This window comes from Staurois parvus, unplaced genomic scaffold, assembly GCF_062004578.1.
Source record: "Staurois parvus isolate SC_StPar_1 unplaced genomic scaffold, SC_StPar_1.0 ptg000186l, whole genome shotgun sequence".
Classification (NCBI taxonomy): Eukaryota; Metazoa; Chordata; class Amphibia; order Anura; family Ranidae; genus Staurois; species Staurois parvus.
This window is the reverse complement of record NW_028317982.1, coordinates 4,577,360-4,591,218: the sequence shown is the minus strand read 5'-3', so window position 1 is coordinate 4,591,218 and position 13,859 is coordinate 4,577,360.

Here is a 13,859-nt window from a genome sequence, read left to right as displayed (position 1 = left end):
CTTGGTTATCCTGGCTGTGTGCTTCGGGTCGTTGTCATGTTGGAAGACCCAGCCACGACCCATCTTCAATGCTCTGACTGAGGGAAGGAGGTTGTTGCTCAAAATCTCACAATAAATGGCCCAATTCATCCTCTCCTTAATACAGTGCAGTCGTCCTGTCCCCTTTGCAGAAAAGCACCCCCAAAGCATGATGTTACCACCCCCATGCTTCACAGTAGGGATGGTGTTCTTGGGATGCAACTCATCCTTCTTTTTCCTCCAAACATGACGAGAGAAGTTTAGACCAAAAAGTTCTACTTTGGTCTCATCTGACCACATGACTTTCTCTCATGCCTCCTCTGGATCATCCAGATGGTCATTGGCAAACTTCAGACGGGCCTGGACATGCGATGACTTGAGCAGGGGAAGCTTCCATGCAATGCATGATTTGAAACTATGACGGCGTAGTGTTCTACCGACAGTGACCTTTGAAACTGTGGTCCCAGCTCTCTTCATGTCATTGCCCAGCTCCTCCCTTGTAGTTCTGGGCTGATTCCTCACCTTTCTTATCATCAGTGATACCCCACGAGGTGAGATCTTTCATGGAGCCCCAGTCCGAGGGAGACTGACAGTCGTCTTTAGCCTCTTCCATTTTCTAACAATTGCTCCAACAATTGATCTATTTTCACCAAGCTGCTTGGCAATTGCCCCGTAGCCCTTTCCAGCCTTGTGGAGGTCCACAATTTTGTCTCTGGTGTCTTTTGACAGCTCTTTGGTCTTGCCCATGGTAGTAGTTGGTGTCTGACTGACTGTGGGGTGGACAGGTGTCTTTAAACAGCTCAGGCAGGTGCTACTAAGTTAGATTAATGAGTGGAGTAGAGGTGGACTTTTTAAAGGCACAGTAACAGGTCTTTGAGAGTCAGAATTCTTGCTGTTTCTTAGGTGTTCAAATACGTATGTTCAGCAGTGCAAGACAAATAAATTCTTTAAAAATCATACAATGTGATTTCCTGAATTTTTTTTTAAATTCTGTCTTGCAGAGTGGGAATGCACCTACAATGTGAATTTCTAAGTGGGAGAACTTGCAAAATCGCAGGGTGTTCAAATACTTCTGTTCCTCGCTGTATATATATAGAATGCCACAGTTTAATACACTCACCGGCCACTTTAGTATACCTGTTCGATTGCTTGGTAACACAAATTGCTAATTAGCCAATTCCATGGTAGCAACTCATTGCATTTAGGCATGTAGACGTGTTGTAGACGTCTTGCTGAAGTTCAACTGTGAAAACAAAAAACACCACTCCAGGTCAGTCTCCACCTATCCCACTTCCATAACAGGTGCTGGCCCTGCTCATTGCAGTCCTCACAGCAAAGAAATAAGGCTGGTGGCCACACATTTGATAAAACCACCTTTATTGAGATATCCTGATACAATCCACATACAGTAGGGAAACCAGAAAACTTGCTAATGTGTTTCATGCTGACCACAGCACTTAATCATAGCTAATGCATGAAAGTCTTACAAAGGTATATAAACACACATGAACAATTATATCCAATGATGACTTAATCGCAAAACTTGTCTCCAACAATTAAAGCACAACCGCTGATACTTGTCAGTAATAGGCTATGCTTTCAAGCATTAAGATGGTCCCAAACCATTACAGCAATATAAATAAAACATGTTAAAAACAAAATAGTTATCTACAAATGCACATCAAAAACAAACCTGCACACAAGATGGAATATAATTTCCAGAAATAAACTCCAGTCATGTATACAAATAAATAAATAAATAAATAGTATGTGCATGGCAAATGATGGCAAATGTTGCGATGCCAGCATAGAATACACAATAACGAAAACAAAATCACAGAAATAAAGACTAATGGAGTAAGAAATAAAGAATAAAGAAAGCCAGGGGCAACCACATCAAGGATTATATTAATACATATACAGTATATATATATATATATATATATATATATATATATAATGAATATATACTATTCATAAAAATGTGAAATGTCCCACTCATGGTTGAGTCCTACTGGCTTTCTAGTGCTCAAACTAAAGACCCAAAAAACTAATTTGTTAAAGTGTTTGGCTACATTGGTGGAATGTTTCTTTTCTATATCATATAAATGATCATGCAGGCGGTCCCTAAGTCTGCCTGTAGCACAGCGCACATACTGCAAATGGTATATATCGCAGGTAATGGCATAAACCAAATATTTCGTGTTGCAATTAATGAAAGAGGCTATTTTAGAATTCCTATAAACACTGGTGGAATGAATAGTGTCTCCTCTTTTGATGTGTGAACAGCAAGGAAACTTTTAACACCACACCAACTGTACCTTTAAATTGCAGCCAGTGAGGAGTACTTTTACTAGTAGAGAACATACTAGGGGACATATTCTATTACCTTTCAACAATATTTGACTGTAGAGGGAATCATTAAACAACACTGGTAGGTATCGTTCAACTATGTTTTTCACTTTACCATACTCTGCACCAGGGGCGGACTGACCATTCGAGCACTCAGGCATTGCCCGAGGGCCTGGGGTCAGTAGGGGGCCCCATGAGATGCCCCTGGTACCTTTCATTGGCTTTTTCATATGTTTTTTTGGGTGTAGGCGAGGACACAGGGTCCCCATGATCCCCAACTGCCCGTGGACCCCATAAGTTGTCAGTCCGCCCCTGCTCTGCACTGAGCGTAGTAGAAAAGATAGGAATACCGTCACTGCCAGTGACTCTCTTATCTTTCAAAAGCTCACTACAGGATGTATCCTTGGCAATGTCTAGAGCTCTCTTTATAGTAGATGCAGTATAACCTATAGATTTAAATCCTCCTTGCTGCAAAGCTTGCAAAGTCTTAAGAACTGACAAACAGAGATGTTTCTAATGGGGTGGCGAGGGTGGCCAGAGTCTGCCCTTAACAAAGCATTGCCCACAGTGGGCTTTCTGTAAAGTGTAGATAAGACATTATCACCCACCAAAGTCACATCCAAATAAGAAATGGACTTGAAACTCATATGACCTGTAAACTGTAAATTCAAATCATTATTGTTCAGATAATTTAACCAAAGATCCCCTATCTCTTTGGAGCATATGATTAGCAGGTCATCAATATAGCAAAAGAAAAGTTTAATATAAGTTGATAGGGACAGTCAGCACCAAAACTGTGGGAGCCCTCCCACCAACTCATGTAGAGGGAGAACTTGGCTCCCATAGACACCCCGCACCTCTGGTGATTACAGTCTCCATCGAACATAAAAAACAGTGCGTGTTAACAGATATTCCAGACTCTAATGAACTCTTGATGCTCCAGAGAGAAGTTGCTGTGATGTTTCCAAACTGTTTGCAGGTTTGTTTTTGATGTGAATTTGTAGATAACTATTTTTTTTTAACATGTTTTATTTATATTGCTGTAATGGTGAGGGACCAGCTAGGTTTTGAAATTAAGACATCATTGGATGTACATGTTCATTTGTGTACATATACCTGTGTAAGACTTTCATGCATTAGCTATGATTAAGCACTGTGGTCAGCATGAAAAGTGTTAGCCACTCTTCTGATTTCCTTACTGTATGTGGATTGTATCTTGATAACTCAATAAAGGTGGTTTTATCGGATGTGCGGCCACCAGCCTTAGTTCTTTGCTGAAATTCAAACCGAGCATCATAATGGGGAAGAAAGGGGATTTAAGTGACTTTGAATGAGACATGGATGTTGGTGCCAGATGGGCTGGTCTGAGTATTTAAAAAAAAATGCAGATATACTGGAATTTTCACACACAACCATCTCTAGGGTTTATAGAGAATGGTCTGAAAGAGAGAAAATATCCAGTGAGCGGCACTTGTGTGGACAAAAATGCCGTCTTGATGTTTGAGGTCAGAGGTGAATGGGCAGACTGGTTGCTGCGACATTCAGATGGCAGGGTCAGAATTTGGCATAAACAGCATGAAAGCATGGATCTATCCCACCTTGTATCAACCGTTCAGGCTGGTGGTGGTGTAATGGTGTGGGAGATATTTTCTTGGCACTAGCAAGGTGTACCTAATAAAGTGGCTGCTGAGTGTATATATATATATACAGTATCTCACAGAAGTGAGTACACCCCTCACATTTTTGTAAATATTTTATTATATCTTTTCATGTGACCACACTGAAGAAATGACACTTTGCTATAATGTAATGTAGTGAGTGTACAGCTTGTATAACAGTGTAAATTTGCTGTTCCCTCAAAATAACACAGCACCATTAATGTCTAAACTGCTGGCAACAAAAGTGAGTCCACCCCTAAGTGAAAATGTCCAAATTGGGCCCAAAGTGTCAATATTTTGTGTGGCCACCATTATTTTCCAGCACTGCCTTAATCCTCTTGGGCATTGAGTACACCAGAGCTTCACAGGTTGCCACTGGAGTCCTCTTCCACTCCTCCATGACGACATCATGGAACTGGTGGATGTTAGAGACCTTGCGCTCCCCCAGCTTCCATTTGAGGATGCCTCACAGATGCTCAATAGGGTTTAGGTTTGGAGACATGCTTGGCCAGAACATCACCTTTACCCTCAGCTTCTTTAACAAGGCAGTGGTCGTCTTGGAGGTGTGTTTGTGGTCATTATCATGTTGGAATACTGCCCAGCGGCCCAGTCTCCGAAGGGAGGGGATGATGCTCTGCTTCAGTATGTCACAGTACATTCATGGTTCCCTCAATGAACTGTAGCTCACCAGTGCCAGCAGCACTCATGCAGCTCCAGACCATGACACTCCCACCACCATGCTTGACTGTAGGCAAGACACACTTGTATTTGTACTCCTCACCTGGTTGTCGCCACACGCTTGACACCATCTGAACCAAATAAGTTTATCTTGGTCTCATCCAGGGGCGGACTGACAACTCATGGGGCCCCCGGGCAATAGGGGATCATGGGGCCCCTGTGTCCTTGCCCACACTCAAAGTGCACCCAAAAAAGACTATAAAATGTGCAAGGGGCATTTCATGGGGCCCCCTACTGACCCCGGGAACTCTGGCAGTGCCCGAGTGCTCGAATGGTCAGTCCGCCCCTGGTCTCATCAGACCACAGGACATGGTTCCAGTAATCCATGCCCTTAGTCTGCTTGTCTTCAGCAAACTGCTTGTGCATCATCATTAGAAGAGGCTGGGATGACAGCCATGCAGACCAATTTGGTGCAGTGTGCGGCGTATGGTCTGAGCACTGACAGGCTGACCCCCACCCCTTCAACCTCTGCAGCAATGTCGGCAGCACTCATACGTCTATTTCCCAAAGACAACCTCTGGTTATGATGCTGAGCACGTGCACTCAACTTCTTTGCTCAACCATGGCGAGGCCTGTTCTGAGTGGAACCTGTCCTGTTAAACGCTGTATGGTCTTGGCCAGCGTGCTGCAGCTCAGTTTCAGGGTCTTAGCAATCTTCTTATAGCCTAGGCCATCTTTATGTGGAGCAACAATTCTTTTTTTCAGATCCTCAGAGAGATCTTCACCATGAGGTGCCATGTTGAACTTCCAATGACCAATGAGAAAATGAGAGCGATAATACCAACTTTAACACACATGCTCCCCATTCACACCTGAGACCTTGTAACACTAATGACTCATATGGGAAAATGGCTAATTGGGCCCAATTTGGACATTTTCACTTAGGGGTGTACTCACTTTTGTTGCCAGCGGTTTGGACAGTAATGGCTGTGTGTTGAGTTATTTTGAGGGGACAGCAAATTTACACTGTTATACAAGCTGTACACTCACTACTTTACATTGTAGAAAAGTGTAATTTCTTCAGTGTTGTCACAGGAAAAGATATAATAAAATATTTAAAAAAATGTGAGGGGTGCACTCACTTCTGTGAGATACTGTGTGTGTGTGTGTGTGTGTGTGTATATATATAATATATATATATATATATACAGTATATATACAGTTGTATTCAAAATAATAGCAGTGTGTTGAAAAAAGTGAATAAAGCTCAAAATCCTTCTAATAGCTTTTATTTCCATACACACAAATGCATTGGGAACACTACACATTCTATTCCAAATCAAAACATGAAGAAAAACATATCAAATTTGTGTTGTTCCTCTAAAAAAATTGAAGAAAAGTGAATAGTAGACTATTCGAAAAAATAGCAGTGTTTGTATTTTTCTTTACAAACTCAAACATTCACTATATAAACTGAAAAACGTTTGAAGATTTTGCTTTCCTTTGAATCACTTAATGAATATTTAGTTGTATAAGCACTGTTTCTGAGAACTGCTGTACATCTGTGTTGCATGGAGTCAACCAACTTCTGGCACCTGTGAACAGGTATTCCAGCCCAGGATGATTGGACTACATTCCACAGTTCTTCTCTATTTCTTGGTTTTGCCTCAGATGTCACCCCACAAGTTTCCTATTGGATTAAGATCCGGGGATTGGGCCGGCCACTCCATAACGTCAATCTTGTTGGTCTGGAACTAAGATGTTGCACATTTACTGGTGTGTTTGGGGTCGTTGTCTTGTTGGAACACCCATTTCAAGGGCATTTCCTCTTCAGCATAAGGCAGCATGACCTCTTCAAGTATTCTGATGTATTCAAACTGATCCATGATCCCTGGTATGCGATAAATAGGCCCAACACCGTAGTATGAGAAACATCCCCATATCATGATGCTTGCGCAACCATGCTTCACTGTCTTCACAGTGTACTGTGGCTTGAATTCAGTGTTTGGGGGTCGTCTGACAAACTGTCTCCAGCCACTAGACCCAAAAAGAACAATCTTACTTTTATCAGTCCACAAAATGTTGCGCCATTTCTCTTTAGGCCAGTCAATGTGCTCTTTGGCAAATTGTAACCTCTTCAGCACGTCTTTTTTTCAACAGTGGGACTTTGCGAGGGCTTCTTGCAGATAGCTTGGCTTCACATAGGCGTCTTCTAATTGTAACAGTACTCACAAGTAACTTTAGACCTTCTTTGATCTTCCTGGAGCTGATTGTTGGCTGAGTCCTTGACATTTTGGCTATTCTTCTATCCATTCAAATGGTAGTTTTTCGCTTTCTTCCACGTCTTTCAGGTTTTGGTTAACATTTTAAAGCATTTGCGATCATTTTAGCTGAGCAGCCTATCATTTTCTGCACTTCTTTATATGTTTTCCCCTCTCCAATCAACTTTTTAATCAAGGTACGCTGTTCTTCTGAACAATGTCTGAAATGACCCATTTTCCTCAGAATTTCAGAGAGAAATGCACTGTAACCAGCATGTACAACATATGCTGCCTTCCTTCCTTAAATAAGGGCAATAATTACCACCTGTTTTTCAAAGAATGAATGACCTCACTAATAGAACTCCACACTGCTATTATTTTGAACATGCCCCTTTCAATTAGTGATTCAATTACACAGAATCAGCAGCATGCATGTCATGACTGTTGGGTCTGTTAGATTTCTATTACTCTACTACACCTGCTAGTAAATTATTTGCCATGTAGAAATATAATTTCTACCAAAAACAGTGTTTGATCAGGTTAGTGATGTCTGACTGCTATTATTTTGAACACAACTGTATATATATACACTATATTGCCCAACGTATTTGGACACCCTCTAAATCAGTGGATTCAGGTGTTCCAATCATTTCCATGGCCACAGGTGTATAAAATCAAGCACCTAGGCATGCAGACTGCTTTTATAAACATTTGTGAAAGAATGGGTCGCTCTCAGGAGCTCAGTGAATTCAAGCATGGTAGCGTGATAGGTTGCCACCTGTGCAATCAGTCCATCCGTGAAATTTCCTTGCTATTAAATATTCCACGGTCAACTGTTAGTGGTATTGTAACACAGTGGAAGCAACTGAGAACAACAACAACAAAGTGGTAGGCCACGTAAAATGACAGAGTGGGGTCAGTGCATGCTGAAGCGCACAGTGAGCAGAAGTCACCAACTGTCTGCAGTGTCAATATCTAAAGACCTCGTGTGGCCTTTAGATTAGCACAACAACAGTGCGTAGAGAGCTTCATGGAATGGGTTTCCATGTCCGAGCAGCTGCATTCAAGCATTACATCACCAAGTGCAATGCAAAGCATCGGAAGCAGTGGTGTAAAACATGCTGCCACTGGACTCTACAGCAGTGGAGACGTGTTCTCTGGAGTGATAAATCACGCTTCTCTATCTGGCACTCCGATTGACATATCTGGGTTTGGCAGTTGCCAGAAGAACGGTGCTTACCCGACTGCATTGTGCCAAGTGTACAGTTTGATGGAGGGGGGATTATGGTGTGGGGTTGTTTTTCAGGAGTTGGGCTTGGCCCCTTAGTTTCAGTGAAGGGAACTCTAAACGCGCCAGCATACCAAGACATTTTGGACAACTTCATGTGGGAACAGTTTGGGGATGGCCCTTTCCTGTTCTGACATGACTGCACACCAGTGCACAAAGCTAGGTCCATAAAGACATGAATGAGTAAGTTTTGGGTGGATGAACTTTACTGGCCTGCACAGAGTTCAGACCTCAACCTGATAGAACACCTTTGGGATGAATTAGAGCTGAGACAGCGAGCCAGGCCTTCTCATCTGACATCAGTGTCTGATCTCACAAATGCGCTTCTGAAAGAATGGTAAAAGATTCCCACAGACACGCTCCTAAACCTTGTGGACAGCCTTCCCAGAAGAGTTGAAGCTGTTATAGCTGAAAAGAGTGGGCCAATTCAATACTGGAACCTACTGACATGGGATGCCATTAAAGTGCATGTGCGTGTAAAGGCAGGCGTACCAATACTTTTGGAAATATATATATATATATATATATATATATATATATGTATATATATATATGCACAATAGTTACAATAACCACCCCCAAATTCTGCCTGGGTGTGTTACAGAGTGTGGTGCTGTTTGGAGAGCCATGGGCTCTGGGAACAAGCGCTACACCTTTTACTCAAATCACACTGGTACAAGTTGGATTCTGATTGGTTGCTATGGGTGCTTTCGCCATTTACACTTATAGACTTAATATGAAAAGCATACTAACAGAAAGAAGTCTTGTAGCCCATAGCATCCATTCAGAATTGTTCAGGAAACAAGACTTTTTTTTTCTTTTCCCAGATTTTTCATATATCAGCACATTACATCTTTGCTCTATGCCAGGGGTCCTCAAACTACGGCCCGCAGGCCACATGCGGCCCGCCAAGGAAATTTATCCGGCCCGCCGGGCAGGGGCGTATCTGCCGCGAGGGACTAGGGTTTGGCAAATCAGGACCTAAAATCATCGGGAGGGCAGCTGCCGAGCAGAGGTGTGCAGTGTCCTGTCTCTCCGCCCTGTCTCTCCGAGCTGCGGAAGTTTCATGTGTGTGTATGGGGCCCAGAGAGCGCCGCTCCTTTGTGTGCGATGACCGGATCAGGTAGGATGGGGATGGCCGGGGATTTACAGCGGGATTTACACCCGGGGTGACACATTGTCTGCTAGCCTGGGAGGGCAGAAGTGAGGAGGGGACAAGTTAATCTGGAGAGCGGCACTTCCCACACATCTGGGACCCCGGGCTGTCACCAGGATATGAAGGTGACTCCGGACTACACAACCAGGGAGGGGGCATTCCACAGGAGGACCGACACACTCCTCATATATGGAGTTCATCCTCGTTATGACCCCATCTATTCTATATACACTGACCCCCCCATCTATTCTATATAAACTGACCCCCCATGACCCCATCTATTCTATATACACTGACCCCCCCTCTCCCCCCATCTATTCTATATACACTGACCCCCCATGTATGAAGCAGAGCACAGAGAGTTTTGGGTGAATACTGATAACAAGGATGGACTCCATATATGAGGAGTGTGTCGGTCCTCCTGTGGAAAGCCCCCTCCCAGGATGTGTAGTCCGGAGTCACCTTCATATCCTGATGACAGCCCAGGGTCCCAGATGTGTGAAAAGTGTACACAGATCTGACCCAACAAGGTGTCCTGCATTTACCGTATATTTCGCTCCATAAGACACACTTGGGGGGAAATGTCTGTGCGTATTATGGAGCGGCCGGCCCAGTATTCCCGCCGCCGTTGTATGTCTGCAGTCTCTGGTCATCTCCTGTACTATGTCCGCAGTCTCTGGTCATCCCCTGTACTGTGTCCGCAGTCTCTGGTCATCTCCTGTACTATGTCTGCAGTCTCTGGTCATCTCCTGTACTATGTCTGCAGTCTCTGGTCATCTCCTGTACTATGTCCGCAGTCTCTGGTCATCCCCTGTACTATGTCCGCAGTCTCTGGTCATCTCCTGTAGTATGTCTGCAGTCTCTGGTCATCTCCTGTACTGTGTCCGCAGTCTATGGTCATCCCCTGTACTATGTCTGCAGTCTCTGGTCATCTCCTGTAGTATGTCCGCACTCTCTGGTCATCTCCTGTACTATGTCTGCAGTCTCTGGTCATCTCCTGTAGTATGTCTGCAGTCTCTGGTCATCTCCTGTACTATGTCCGCAGTCTCTGGTCATCTCCTGTACTGTGTCCGCAGTCTCTGGTCATCTCCTGTTGTATGTCTGCAGTCTCTGGTCATCTCCTGTACTATGTCCGCAGTCTCTGGTCATCTCCTGTACTGTGTCCGCAGTCTCTGGTCATCTCCTGTTGTATGTCTGCAGTCTCTGGTCATCTCCTGTACTGTGTCCACATTTGTTCATAGTTTTTTTTTTTTAAACTATAGTCTGGCCCTCCAACGGTCTGAGGGACAGTGAACTGGCCCCCTGTTTAAAGGTTGAGGACCCCTGCTCTATGCACTGTGTTTGAGTGGACACTGTTACCATTGCTCATAGTAAACAATTATATTCCAGCTTTTTTTTAGTGCAGGTTAGAACCTGAAGATTATGGCTAGCCATTATAAACACACCCTACATGTAGGAACATAATGAGGTTTACTAAAGGGATATAGACTGTGCACTTTGCAAAGTGCAGTTGCACTCCGCAAGAGCAGCTGCTCCAGAGCTTAGTAAATGAGCAGATGTTCTGCTGACTTCCATCATCCAATTATGTGCAAACAAAAATGCAGTCTTTTTAAATTTCGCTTGCAAGTGATTGGATATTTTTTGCAAAGTGAAGCTTTACCCCATTTACTAAACTCTGGAGCAGCTGCGTTGAAGGGTGCAACAGCACTTTCAAAGTGCACAGCCTTTAGCAAATCAACCCCTATGTCTTATATAAGTTTTCATTAAAGATAATTTGTCATCAATGTAGTGCTGCAACATGCAGCAGTTAATGAATTACTGTCTAGAGCTACCCTCTTGAGGGTCTCTCTGTTTCGGTGTCCCCCTAAGGTTTGCACAGCCAGGCAACATGCATTTTCCACACTTGCATCCATAGTCAATGGATAGTTCATGAGGTTGGTTTTTGTTGTTTTATTAGGGGAAATAGCTTACAGTAGAAAGGGTAATAGGGAATTATGGGATGCCCAACTTTACTGAAGCAATGTAAACGGACAACTTAATTCCTATTTACAGAAAAAGATCCTGGACTGTTCTTCTCCTTGAATGTGGTCAGTCTTTATGGATCAGTAGCAAAAAGCCCCTTGCGGGCTAAGGACTCTCAGCCTCTCTGAAAGTTAGCACAGATTGTTGCAAACTACATGCAGAAGTATCTTCTCTCCCCTGTAGAACTGCCCCAGCTCCACAGCCTGCAGACACTACCAGTCCTCCTGGCTGCTCTGAAGATCTCCCAGGACAAGGATAAAGGATTAAGCACAGCGCTGTCCTTTGAAAGCTTGCTTCATGTGGCAGTCTCCCCCCCTTGTGAATCCCTGGGTGTGCTGATGTACTTACGCTGTCCTCCTTGCTCCCACTGCTCCCAGGCAATGATCCTGTTCATACCATGATGCTGAATGGATCTTCCTGATCTAGCCTGAGCCCAACCAGGAGGCCAACCCCCCTATATCTAGAGAACCCCCCCCCCAGGCCACCGACAGCCTTCTCGGCACTCCACCCTCTACCCAACTCCTATGCTAGCATGGCTCTCTCATATTTATGGGTTAGCAATACCACATTGTCAGGGCCTCCAAACCTGGGATTGGCCAGACCTCCATAAACATGCAGATTTAGGTCTCCACCCCTACCACCCACTGGCTTCTGGAAGCTTCCATGGTCCTCCAGAACCAGGTGGAGGCGATAGGGTCCCAACCTGCTGAGTCATCCAGCCTAACCTGCAGTAACCTGACCTAATTACAGACTCATACAATTACCATGAGTCATACTATAATCAATTAACCTACATTAACACTAGCAGCACACTAGAGGGTGCTGCATGTATATAGGCAAACATGTTTCCATTATTAACAATAACAGTATTCTGATTAAAAATAAATTCAGGAACTCAATGAATCCTGATCAAGGCCACTTCTGATAATTGCCTGCAGTGTTCAGGGCACCCATTTCAATCCAGGTTTTTGCTACAGAATATGTAATTTAAATAAAATGAACCAAAATCATTGAGTTTCCATTAACAATGACTGTGCACTGGCAGCATGAACTAATAAAGTAAAATTATTTTTGCCACATCTAAGGCTGCTCTACACACTGTGATTTTGCTTCAGATATGACAGATTTGCTTAAAAAATCCAATGAAGTTACAAAAATAAATGTTGAGTCAAATAGACTTCATGTTAACAAAGTAAATTCTTCACATCTTACCTGCATTTCCCTTTGAAGCATTTGCGTAGTGTGTCAAAATAGGCTTTAAAGTTTGACCACCAAGATCACTTCATTCAGTAATCTAACTGACCTGGTCAGGAACACCCTCCTGTAGCAATCATGCGCACAGATATGGATGCTGACAACCATGTTGCTAAGATCCACCATCTTGTGTCATTCTCACTCCAAATCAGCCCCCCTCCCTTTTTGTTGAATGGCAGGTGGTCTGTGTGTGTGCTGAGTTCAGGAGTGCACAGGGCACATCTGGATACCCTTTATGGTTGTAAACCCAATTAGCTGGTTCCAGGGTGTCTGACAGACTCTTGCTCTGGCCGGATCGTAAAGCTCTAAACCAATCAGTCACTGAACTTGAAAAGCATTCCGAAACAGCAGTAAAACATACATCCCACTTGAAAACCATTTTGTCATACAATTTCATAACTCCTGTCAGGGAATAGGTACAATAGAACAAAGCATATATTCAGATAGGTCAGTTTAATGCGAGTCACCTGATACCTTACATCCCTAGATTACGTCCACCCGAGAGCAGGAAGCGATATCTCTTTAACCGTCACAGGCAGATATGTCATATCTGGTGTCTGGATGTTCAGAATATTATTCTGCACATTATTCTACCAGTGGATAGGATGCTACATGTACCTATGGAAGGTTATTGACCATGGTGTAGACTTGGGAGGGATTTGGGTCACAGCCGGGGTCTCCACCTAAACCCCCTCCCCAAATGAGGCGATTGGCCATTGGCTTCAGTAGATACCCCCTGTTGGGGTACTAGAAAACAGGCTGTCAGTCCTGAGAGAGGTAAGATGAAGAGTTTCTCCCTTTTTAACATCAGGAACCAACTTTGGGAGAAACGGTACCATTTTGTTTAGGACACTTGATTCTGCTTAAACCAAGGACTCTGGCAAGTATTCTACCTCTCTAAACTTCTTTCTGTTATCTCTATGTTGTGTTATTGCTCTCTGTATTTATATATATATATTGGCTACATCTTTTTCTGTAAATATTTTTATTGCACCATTTTGACCTTTTTAGTAATAAATCCTATTTTCTGAAAAGTGTTGAACTGTTTCTAAAATTAAGAATACCTGTCTCTGAAGAGCGCTACTGTGTGTTTTAAACTTCTGCATATATCTGCCTGCGGTGACAGTGTGTATACAGACGCTTATTCAAACATCATAGTGTTACTGCTAAGA